An 11138-nucleotide genomic window follows, 5' to 3' on the forward strand; every position below is an offset into this window, starting at 1 on the left:
GTTCATTGGTTACCGAGGCTGAATACCGAAAAAATTATAATGAGCTTCACTGTGCGCGCCCTCGTTTTCGTACAAATGGCTTCTTATTTTTACTAGCTCTTTCTTTCTCTTTATATATATATATATATATATATATATATATATATATATACAGGGTGTCCCAGCTATCATGCACCAAGTTTTAAAAAAAGAGTAATGGCGTAACTCGAAGAAAACCTATTGGATAATGTTCGCAGTACTGTGAAGAAGCGGTGACTAATTTTTTCGTTAATGAGACTTAACTAATTATTTCTAATTAATTATCTAACTCGATAATTACTGTCCTAATCACGAAAGTGTCAATGAGGCACTTGTAGGTACCCACGAGGGGCATCTAACTGCGGTATTTTCAGCGACGAACTAATTGCGTACTCATTTATTCTGACTGATAAAGAAAACCCGCGAAATATGAAAAATACCACGTGACGGCGCATCCGCGCGCATTGTAAAGCAGCGTCCCCAAATAAGCTGATTGAAAGCAACTGCTTCCGGTGTTACCCACCCGAAGAGACAGCGCATCACCTTGATAAGGCGCGTGTGCAGATAAGGCACAAACTCGGTGGCGATTTCTTCTTTCTTTCTTTTGTTTATTTCATTCTGGCTAACTCAGAGGCAGCCAGTTTGAGGGCGTTGCTTTACGATGCGCGCGGACGCGCTGTCACGTGGTATTTTTCATATTTCGCGGGTTTTCTTTATCAGTCAGAATAAATGTGTACGTAATTAGACCGTCGCTGAAAATACCGCAGTTAGGTGCCCCTCGTGGGTACCTACAAGTGCCTCATTGACACTTTCGTGATTAGGACAGTAATTATAGAGTTAGATAATTAATTAGAAATAATTAGTTAAGTCTCATTAACGAAAAAATTAGTCACCGCTTCTTCACAGTACTGCAAACATTATCCAATAGGCTTTCTTCGAGTTACGCCATTACTCTTTTTTTAAAACTTGGTGCATGATAGCTGGGACACCCTGTATATATATATAGAAAGATAGGGCAGCAGTCTGCAACGCCAAAGGAGGCATAGGGGTGTGGCTAGGCTCTTTTCTTTTTCGCTACGGTTAATGAAGTAAACATTTTTTTTATATACAGAAGACAGAAAGAAAGAAAAACACGCGGCCAGAGTGGGGACCGAACCCACGCCTTTCGATTACATGTCGAATGCCTTACCAATTCGGCTATCTGGGCGACTGTGTTCTCCTTCACTTTCTGGGCTATTTATATTTACTAGAAGTGTATCTGACGCTTGAGGGTGGTAGCCAGCGCCACTCTGACTACACGGGGAGAAGGGGACCTTCTTTTTAGCCCCCGGGGCGTGACTCGAGCGTCTACAGCCTGTCATGAGCGGGTAACTGGCGGGAAGCCCTCTTATGCTACCTAGGCATCAAGGCTGCCAGAACCGAGACCCTCGCTAGGCTTTCGCAGAATAATATAGTAAGGAAATGAGGGGCTCGTTGAGGAAATACAGAAAGATAGGGCAGCAGTCTGCAACGCCAAAGGAGGCATAGGGGTGTGGTTAGGCTCTTTTCTTTTTCGCTACGGTTAATGAAGTAAACATTTTTTTTATATACAGAAGACAGAAAGAAAGAAAAACACGCGCCCAGAGTGGGGACCGAACCCACGCCTTTCGATTACATGTCGAATGCCTTACCAATTCGGCTATCTGGGCGACTGTGTTCTCCATCACTTTCTAGGCTATTGATATTTACTAGAAGTGTATCTGACGCTTGAGGGTGGTAGCCAGTGCCACTCATGCTACACGGGGAGAAGGGGACCTTCTTTTCAACCCCCGGGGCGTGACTAGAAAGTCTACAGCCTGTCATGAGCGGGTAACAGGAGGGAAGCCCTCTTATGCTACCTAGGCATCAAGGCTGCCAGAACCGAGACCCTCGCTAGGCTTTCGCAGAATAATATAGTAAGGAAATGAGGGGCTCGTTGAGGAAATACAGAAAGATAGGGCAGCAGTCTGAAACGCCAAAGGAGGCATAGGGGTGTGGTTAGGCTCTTTTCTTTTTCGCTACGGTTAATGAAGTAAACATTTTTTTTATATACAGAAGACAGAAAGAAAGAAAGAAAGAAAGAAATATATATATATATATATATATATATATATATATATATATATATATATATATATATAAACATAACCATCAGAGGATATTGTAGGTCATTGAAACAGATAAGAAATTTGGAAAGACAGAAAGAAAGTGACATGACACAGCGCCTGTGTGTCGTGCTCTCCCTATCGTCCTCGTTGCTTGTTTGCGCTGTGAATTCAAGATTATGGAGAAAAAATTCCCGCCAGATGGGATCCGAACCCACGACCTCCAGAATGCGCGTCTGGTGCGGTGACCACCACGCTGCCGCGCGGGGTTATTTTCTCTTCCAATTTCTGGGATATTTATTTTAAGATATTCTTGTTTCCTGTGCTTGGGGGTGGTAGCCAGCGCGACTCAGACTACTTGGGGTGAAGGGGACCTTCTTTTTAACCCCCGGGGCACTGACTCGAGTGTCTACGACATGTCGAGAGGGGTCGACCAGCGTTGAATTCTCTTAAGCTCCCTATGGAACCAAGACTGCCAGAACAGAGGCCTTCGCTATGCATATAGCGAATTACAATGGGAAATAAGGGGCTGGTTGAAGTAAGACAGAAATAAGGGTTGATAGTAAGGAAAACCCGGGGAAACAAAGGGGAGGATGTGGTAGGTTATGGAAACGGATAAGTGCGTGCGCGCGCGTGTGTGTGTGTGTGTGTGTGTGTGTGTGTGTGTGTGTGTGTGTGTGTGTGTGTGTGTGTGTGTGTGTGTGTGTGTGTGTGTGTGTGTGTGTGAGTGTGTGTGCGTGCGTGCGAGTGCATGTGTGCGTGTGTGTTTGTGTGTGTGTTACAAGAAAAGGGAGGAGTTTAGAGCTATAAGGAAAAGGGCGTGGTGAAGCCCCTTAAGTCAACTGAAGTTAGTCATTTTGGAATGCTTATAAAGAATCCAAGCCATTCCACAATCCTAGCAAGCAACCTGCACATCGCGGGTTGCATACATGAGAGTGTCGACCCGGAGATAAGGAGGTCTCCTTCATACTGGGTTGTTGGTTCGGCCCTGCCGAGACCCCATAAGTGTAGAATACGCTTTATTAAATGTTAGTGCTGCACGGATGTCAACATAATGCAGCCTCCAGTAACAGGGTGTGCACGCACCGCAAGCATATTTGAAAATGTTAGGCTTCGAATCACACTCGGAAAGTATGTCTTGTCTACTGCCCTACTCAGCGACGTGTTTACTTGGTGGGTTATCAAATTGACGAGGGAATGCCTCCCTCGTTTTGAGGAGGCATTTATTAGCGAAGCCACATCTGATGAAAAAGCCCGGATTTTATATTTCCGTCTTTCAACAGTAGCCCCTGGCACGTGCTTATTTATGCAAAATACAGTTGTGGCGGATTGACTAAGCGTGTCGTTGGCCCATTTAACCTATGCGTGACTCTTCAAAGCGCAAGCATTCGTTGTTATATTTACAAATACGACGTCTATGACATACGAAATCCCCGAAAAATGGCACAAAAAAAAGGGTGTTCTTCTTAAGGGGTAAATAAACTTGGCAATGAACGCTCGCAAGGGCACCACATTTTTCATGGAAGCTTCTGTGAGCAAAATAGAATTGCAATGGAAATTCGGAAACCCCCTTGCTGGGTTGGGTGCGAACAGTGTTTCAGCTTATTCGGTACGAACGCGAAATCGCGGGATCACCACAGGTCGACACTTAAATTAAATTAAGGGTGACCTAATAAATCGGGTGTTTGTTGACAGCGACTTAAAAACCTACTTTAAAGACATGCACTCGCTGCTACAGTATAAATTTGAGATTGGTAATTAAACAGTTAGCAATTAGATTAATACACCAAAGCACGATCCCTATAATAGCGCATGTGTATAGCCAACAACGGTGATTAGCCAAGCATCTCAGTTCTAGAAAACGAAAGAGAAAGGATGCGACTCAAAATAAAAAGACCCTTCATACCAAAGCATTTATGCAGCTTAGTGAACCCGAGTTTAAAGCTGCGTTTTGTATAGCGCTTCTTAGGAATACATGGGGTTGGATAGAGGCATTTACTAGATAGCCAATGGATCTTCAAACTTCGACACATCAGACATCCTGGACTGGCGCTTAAAAGTGTCATCTCAGCAGTTTATTTCGGTATAATAGTTCTGCTGACCATAAAGGGACTCTGTGTTAGGCGCTTCAAAGGGAAACATCAGTTTTGGGAAGTATGTATGTAAAGCCGAGCGTTCTTATATGCAACGCGTGAAATATTGCCCTGCCTTTCCAGGTCAGCATTGGTGTACAGTAATTAGGCACACTAAAAAATGGTTGAGTAGAGTTTTGCACGGATGCAGTGGGTTTTATTAGGGAATTTAATTAAGGGCCTATGGTATTCCGTGATTGCTATCAATCTTCATACTCAAGGAGTGAAAAAAATATCTTCCCAGCAATGCTCGCGTGTCCTAATGCAGCCGGCTTGTTAGGGGATTGGTCGATAGCACAGCCGATGAAGCAATTGTTTGACGATTGCCCCATGAAAGTTTCTGTAGATTTGTTCTTTTCTTTGTTGCACTCGGCAGGAGCAGATACCGATGATGGCAGGGTAGAGACAGCCGGAAATTGTAATGTTTCGTTGAAGACTGCGTGACAGGAGTCACAGTGTCCCCTAGAGTAGCCATACTCTACTCTTTTACCAATATTTCACCATGGAGAACTTATCTCATAGCATCCAGGATTACGCATTTTTCGTTTCTCAGCAAAAAAAAAACGAAACAACGATGACTGCGAAACTACGGCTCCCTGGAAGGCTGGTTGCCTACGCCAGGCACCGACAATCAATTGACCGGCTTCTCTTGATGTTTCGGCGTAACCCGCCACCTTGTAGCGCCTTTCTAACAACGGGGCAAATGACACGGGTGCATTCATCAGCGGAAGCGCACCAGTCAGACGTATTTGTGTTCGCACATGCGCAAACCTCCAAGCCATTCCTTACTTTTGGTAGCATAAGACCACTGAATGATTGTGCGAGGATTAGATTAGACTCGGCCGTTATTTTGGTGACATGCCGATGACCAGGGTCTGCGCCCCGCGGACATCATTTCACTCGTTGCAAAAGCTTTTATGCCCGATGTCCAAATTTTGTCCGAATACTTCAACGAAGCTGCATACGGCGACAGTGGCACAGTTTTCCCTGTCGTGCGGGCTTCAACAAAACATATGGGTCACACTGCGTTTTATTTTCCTTAAAATAACGGACCATGGCGCATACATTTTAAGAAACAGACACATATTTCCGGGGAAATATTAAAGACCCCACGCTCTGTTCAGCACTAGCGGCATTTTCTTATCCGAAGAGAGAGAGAGAGAGAGAGAGAGAGAGAGAGAGAGAGAGAGAGAGAGAGAGAGAGAGAGAAAGAGATACAGCTCTTTGTTATTTGTTAGATGAAAACAGAGAGGTTGGCCGGCATGTTCCCGCCTACATCCTACTCTGCGGGGATGGGGAGAAGGGAGTAAAGGTCTTAAAAGAGGTAAAAGGAGAGGTTAAAAGAAAAAGTGAACATGAAGCTTTGCGCGCTGATACGCAACCCGTGGTAATGAGTTTCAAGCTTAGGTGGGATCCGCTCTGGTAGCCTCATTATGAGTCCAGAGTATTATTGGTGCAGGAAAAGGTGCCGAGTATAAGGGAAGACGAGAGGCGGTTTTATTCCTCTAAGGGAAGCTCTTTCTCTAGCGTTGCTGCCTCCTGCTGTGTGAAAAATATTTCTCACATTTCGCAGCTATAGGCCTCTGCGAGCTGCCTCATCCGCTTTCTCGTAGCCAAAAATACCGCAATGTTCAGTCATTCATTGCAGGGACACTCGGTGACCGGCGACGTAGGCGAGGTGGTGCAGGTAAGTGACATCACGGGATACATTTTAGTTAAGGCTCAAGCACCTGGCACACCGTAAGGTTTGCAACGCCGCCTTCGAGTCCGTGAATATAGCCCATTCTGCTGGTGGCTGGCGATAAATTTAGCGCAGGGCTTGTTTAGTGCATGAAGATCAGCAGACGGGGAAGAGGTTGTTCGTTCAAGGCGGTAGGGCAAGGTTTTGTCGGTTGACGAAATGAAGACGCCGGATGAACCACCGTGAGACGTAGTTGAGCCGTCAGTAAAAATGGGGGACATATGTGAATATCGGGCATTGATGTGGGCAAGCGCCAGTTGTAGGAGATAAAATTGTGGCAGAGGTTTCTTTGAGTTGAGACCAGGTATGCTAAAGTGTACGCACAGGGGTGCGAATGTCCAGGGAGGCAAATCAGATGGCATGGTTTGCGGTGCATGAGGGGGTAGAGAAATTTTTATAGAGATTAACGTTTCTGCGAAGCTGGAATTTTCATTGCTCTGTACAACAAGGGTCAAGAAATTGGTTTCTCAGTGCAACCGATGCCTTATGTATATTTGAACTGTTTCCTCCAGCCGAAGAACATCCAAGGGCAAGCAACCAGCTTCCGGAAGCGTACCAGTGCATGAAGTGCCCTTGGGCAGGCCAAGACAGGGGCGCAGACAGTTACCGTATTTTCTCGCATATAACCCGCACCCCTAACTTTGAACTCCCCGAAAAAAGAAAAAAAAATCCTCGCGTATAACCCGCATGCTTACCTAAAAAAAACTGGTCTAGGAAGTCACAATTGCACAGTCACAATCTCGTTTACAGGTGAACTTTATTTCGAAATGATCGCCGCAACGTTCTCAGCGCCGATTCCGGTTCAGTCAGTTCAGTCAATCATCGCCAGACTCGCCACTGTCGCTGCTGCCATCCGAGGCTTCGTCGCCGCTCTCAAAGACGCGGTCGTCTTCGGTGCTATCTAAAGAATTGCTGATGGCGCACTTCTTGAAGCTTTTCCGCACCATGTCGGCCGGAATCGCCCCCCACGCATCCACGATCCACTGGCACAGCAGCGCAATGTCTGGCCTCCGCACGCGTCCCGTCGGCGTGAGGGCGTAAAGGCCGTCGGCCATCCATTCGGCATACAGCCGCTTCACGTGCGCCTTGAACGGCTTATTTAGGCACACGTCCAGTGGCTGGAGCTTGGAAGTCATGCCACCGGGTATGATCACGAGGTCCGTGCGGTTGTCGGTGAGGCGCGCTTTCACTGCGTCAGTGCAGTGGCCTCGGAACGAGTCCACCACCAGCATCGACCGCCGTGCCAACATGGCTCCTGGCCTTCTCTCCCAGATCGTGCGAAGCCAGTCACCGACGAGGTCACTATTCATCCAAGCGTTATCTTCGGCCCGCACAACCATCCCTGGTGGCAGTGGGGTACTGGGTAGCGTTTTGCGCTTGAAGATTACATACGGGCGCAGTTTGGTGCCGTCCGCCAAAGCGCACAACATTACGGTGCAGCGCAGCTTGGTATTTCCGCCCGTCAGCACGCTCACAGATTTCGAGCCCTTTTTCTGCAAAGTGGTGTCCATGGGCATCTCGAAGTACACGGGCGTTTGGTCGGCATTTCCCACCTGGGAGAGCAAGTAGTTGTGCTCCTTCCTGAGCCCGATGACGTAACGTTGATAGTTCAACAGCTTCTCCTCCTAGGCGTTGGGAAGCCGCTGGCACATGGTCGTTCGCCGCCGCATCGAAAATCCGTGCCTGGCCATGAATCGCTGGAGCCATCCACGGCTCGCACGAAACTCGCGTGGGATGTTCATCTCCCGGGCCAACCTCAGAGCTTCCATCTGTGCCATCTTCGTGGACACAGCGTGGCCACGACTCCTCCGCTCCTCAATGAATTTGACAAGCTGCGTCTCAAGAAGGGGGTACGCGCCAGTCTTCGGGCCGCGAAATGCTCGCTTCTCCTTGTGTGCACTTTCGAGAGAGGCCTTTTTTTTCCGCCAGTCGCGAATGCAGGACTCGTCGACGTCGTGCTTTCTCGTAGCAGCTCTGTTACCGATTTCCTCCGCAGCAGCTATGATCTTCAGCTTCTCTTTCGCGGTGAAAGATTGACGCCGAGACCCACTCATGGTGCCTCACCAGACACGGCTGACCAACGGTGCAAACTGGCCACACCTGAGTTGGGGGCCCAACAACTTCGCTACAAAGCGCACGCAAATCACCGCAACAGACACTGTTGACCAAACCAAACAAAGCATGTGAAAAGTCCGAATAAACACGCTATGTAGGGGATCTGTCTATGGACTGTGTTGGCTTCTTATTGGCTTTGCACCTGATGATGACGATGGAGATGCGGACTGCATGGCAGGCCGTGCATTGCCGTGAAGCCGACCTCTGCTTCCAGAATATTCGCAGATAACCCGCACCCCCACTTTTCGGACGATTTTTTTTCAATTTTTGGTGCGGGTTATATGCGAGAAAATACGGTATTTCTTGCTGCGTCAAGCTGCTTTTTGCTTGTAGTCGACAGGCGCTGTAAAACAGGCAGGCTGTAGTGTAGCAAGCTATCCTAACTCTTTCCCTGTTACCTATTTGACTGACTTCTTCGCGGTATGGGCCAAACCTCATTTCTTCTTCCGTCAAGAAACAGCCACTGGCTCATACTCACTCATGCATCTAATACCTGCGGCGGATTTGCCAAGAACTACTAAACGCTGAGCACAACATGCTATAAGTGTCGACATCGTCTGGTTTGAAGCCATCTTTCTGCCTTGCTTGGATACCTTCACACTGACGCTATCCTCGTTTTATATCTCACTTTATTGATCCCATTTTACCGAGGCAAAGTGACTGCGCCCCAGGTTCTCAGTGTCGGCTTTGGGTCGGTTTTCTTGTATGAATACGGTTATCGTTCATAAATACGGTGAAAATTCCTATCGCCCCTTCTGCAAAAAAGTATCCAAACGCGAAGCTTTCTCTTACACCAATGCCAATTACACAATCGAAACACGTTAAGTCCAAACTACGACCATTCTTAACTAAGCAAAAGTGATGTTATGATTTGATATCTGTTTGTTGGCGGTTGTTTCATCTGAATGCCCTGATTCGATTAGCCAAGCGTTGTATTTATTTGAGCTATTCATTAATTATCGTGTGGTTTTATCAACGTACCATCTGCGTGCCTGTTTTATCGTCCTCGTCGCTCACGTGTATGACGCTAAACCGCATCCGTTTACCTCAAAAGGACGGGATAACTATGTAAAGACGTCCCATTGTTGATGGAATGTGTGATTGAAACACACTGTGTGTGTGAAACACATTGTGTAAAGTTAGATTTCCTGCAGTAAAGTTGGCTTTTGTAGTGCATTCTGTAGATAGCTTTTATTTACTAATTAGTGCGCTGTGCCGTTTCGACCCACGAAGGCTGGAATTAATCTGAACTCGCCCTTTCGACTATTTCGAAAAGAGTGGTGCGGAGGGCGTCATAATAAGACGGGAAATGACCAGTGCTATAGCTAGAGTTTTCTCTTATTTCGCTAGAAATTTCTGCAGCTTCGTAGTACCAACGCACTCGCATCACTTTTTTGGGGCTTAAGGAAGAAGTTTTCCGCCTCTGCACAAATATGTTGCACTCCACTTATGGATGCACGTACATAAAGTTAAGGACATCTAGTTCGACTGACGTCGTTAGTGTTGCCTGTACACAGCACCACAGACGTTATTATTTATGATGCGCGTAAAAATAATGAGCCTTTTTTAAGTTGTCCGGGAGTGGCGGCACGGATGAAATGTCGCCGAACAATGCCCAGATCGATTTGCAGAATTTTCAATTTTTTGTAACCTATGCGCTATCAACCAGTGGTCCTGGATGCCTGGAAGCGCATTCCCTACGAAGCCTCAGCCGTTGTATGAACCAAGGGAAAAAAAGACGGCCTTTAAGCCTTCCACCGCCACAACAGGACGCAAAATGCCTGATGCACAATAAACTAGAGATGTTAAGCGAGTTTTCGAGTACGTGTCATGGTTTTATAGCTCATGTTCTATAAATATCTCGAAAACAAATAAAGCTCTCCAATCGGACTGACGTGAACGTATATAACTTACATCTGTCATCGATCGTTGGCTGACGAGCAACATAAAAACTGTGGTCGATGCCTCTTTCATAGGATTGGGTAAGACACGAAAGGAAAGTGTGCTTCACAGGAGCATTCAAATGCTTATGGTGCATCCTTATGAACTTGCACATCACTATTTATATTACATCGCTATGCCACTGTTATATACACCAATGTTAGACACTGGATTGCACGCGGCGGAACATTGCGTAAATTCGACTGAAACCACAGCTCCTTCTCCACCGTGCGAACTAAACCACACCGAAACCGAAAGCAGTATGTGGCGGAAGGTGCCTCAATTCACCCGCGTCTCGCGTACACGAAGACGCTGGCATCGACGCGCCAACTGTCGGCGCTCATTCGCGTCATAATGAACTACTTCGCTTCGCCTCTTCTATACAACAGTACCATCTGAATAAAGAAACTAGTGGGAAAGATATAGGGCGCATTCGTAGACCTACTAGCAATTGAATCCATAGCGCATTCGGCAGAGCGCTGTGGAGGTCCCGTTGCGGTGAGCAAGTTCAAGGATCGTATCTGGGCGCCGCCGCGTGAGTAGAACTTTTTCTGCCGATGTCGTTTACGTGACGAATATTACGCCGGCAAGATCTTGGTGTACCCGGCCTAAAACACTTTCGTGTAAAAAGACTGTGAACGTCTGTTTATCTTCTGAAATAATCTTTTGCGAGGGTAAGTAATTAGCGAACATGTAAATAAACATGTTAACAATGAGGTCCTACGGGCTAAGGGACGTTTTGTTCTTACCCTCAGCTGCTTTATTAGGCCTAGCTATCTTGTTTTCTTGTCAATGCTGCACAAAAGAATTTGTTTTATCTTTTCCGATGCTTCTGAGGCCGCCAGAGTCATAATTCTTCTAATATTTCCTTTAATTTTTCAGACGTAATATCCACGATATACTGAAGCACACATATCGCATTTTTAGGAGCTTGGCGCTTACCTACGGACAAAAATATGATAGACAACTTCACTGGAAGAGACAGTAAAGGTTTAAAATAATTTCAAAATTTAAATTAAGAAATTGTAGCTTCAGTACGTACACTCTACCTTTCATTCTAATTGTTTT

At 46.4% G+C, this 11138-nt stretch overlaps 1 non-coding gene across 1 annotated transcript; it reads right to left on the bottom strand.

The window, feature by feature from the left end:
• Window positions 1-1634: 1634 nt before the first annotated feature.
• Trnat-ugu (transfer RNA threonine (anticodon UGU)) lies at window positions 1635-1706 on the bottom strand. Its single transcript has one exon. It is a non-coding gene; the product is annotated as a tRNA-Thr (tRNA).
• Window positions 1707-11138: the final 9432 nt, after the last annotated feature.

This window comes from Haemaphysalis longicornis, unplaced genomic scaffold (assembly GCF_048455015.1).
Source record: "Haemaphysalis longicornis isolate Haplotype H1 unplaced genomic scaffold, Haemaphysalis longicornis Haplotype H1 scaffold_9, whole genome shotgun sequence".
NCBI lineage: Eukaryota > Metazoa > Arthropoda > Arachnida > Ixodida > Ixodidae > Haemaphysalis > Haemaphysalis longicornis.